The sequence below is a fragment of the Nicotiana tabacum genome, chromosome 11 (assembly GCF_000715075.1).
Source record: "Nicotiana tabacum cultivar K326 chromosome 11, ASM71507v2, whole genome shotgun sequence".
In the NCBI taxonomy this organism is placed as follows: Eukaryota; Viridiplantae; Streptophyta; class Magnoliopsida; order Solanales; family Solanaceae; genus Nicotiana; species Nicotiana tabacum.
The window spans coordinates 62,377,812-62,379,050 of record NC_134090.1 but is presented as its reverse complement, the minus strand read 5'-3'; positions in this window follow the sequence as shown (position 1 = coordinate 62,379,050).

Below are 1,239 nucleotides of genomic sequence, written 5' to 3'. Positions count from 1 at the left end.
GATCCCGGTTCCACTTTTTTATATGTGTCGTCATATTTTGCCCATTATTTGGATATGCCCTGTGAGTCTCTTGTTTCATCTGTTTATGTATATACTCCGGTGGGCGATACTATCATTGTGGACCGTATATATCGGTCGTGTATAGTGACTATTGGGGGTTTGGATACCCGAGTGGATCTTTTGTTGCTTGGTATGGTTGATTTTGACGTGATATTGGGCATGGATTAGTTATCTCCGTGTCATGTTAGCTTGGACTGTCATGCTAAGACAATGACATTGGCTATGTCGGGGTTGCCACTGATTGAGTGGTGAGGTTCGACGGATTATGTACCAAATAGAGTGATTTCATTTTTGAAGGCCCAACGGATGGTTGGGAAGGGTTGTCTTTCTTATCTGGCCTTCGTGAGGGATATTAGTGCAGAGACTCCTACCATTGATTTAGTCCCGGTAGTGAGGGACCTTCCGAATGTGTTTCCTGCAGACTTGCCGGGCATGCCATCGGACAGGGATATTGATTTTAGCATTGATTTTGTGCCAGACACTCAACTCATTTCTATTCTACCGTATTGTATGGCACCGACGGAGTTGAAGGAGTTGAAGGAGCAGTTTCAGGAATTCCTTGATAAGGTGTTTATTCGGCCTAGTGTGTCGTCATGGGGTGCGCCTATTCTATTTGTGAAGAAGAAAGATGGCACTATGATAATGTGCATTGATTACAGGCAGTTGAACAAGGTCACAATCAAGAACAAACATCATTTTCCTTGTATTGATGATTTATTTGACCAGCTTCAAGGAGCAAGGGTGTTCTCCAAGATTGATCTCCATTCAGGGTATCATCAGTTGAAGATCAGGGACTCGGATATTCTTAATACAACTTTCAAGACCCGATATGATCATTACGAGTTCCTTGTGATGTCTTTTGGGCTGACCAATGCCCTAGCAGCATTCATGCATTTGATGAACAACGTGTTTCAGCCCTATCTCAACTCGTTCGTAATTGTTTTCATTGATGATATTCTGGTGTACTCGCATAGTCAGGAGGAACATGCGGAGCATTTGAGAGTTGTGTTGCAGAGATTGAGGGAGGAGAAGCTTTATGCAAAGTTCTCCAAGTGTGAGTTTTGGCTCAATTCAGTGGCTTTCTTGGGGCACGTGGTGTCCAGTGAGGGTATTCAGGTTGATCCGAAGAAGATAAAGGCGATTCAAAGTTGTCCTAGACCGTCCTCATCCACAGAGATT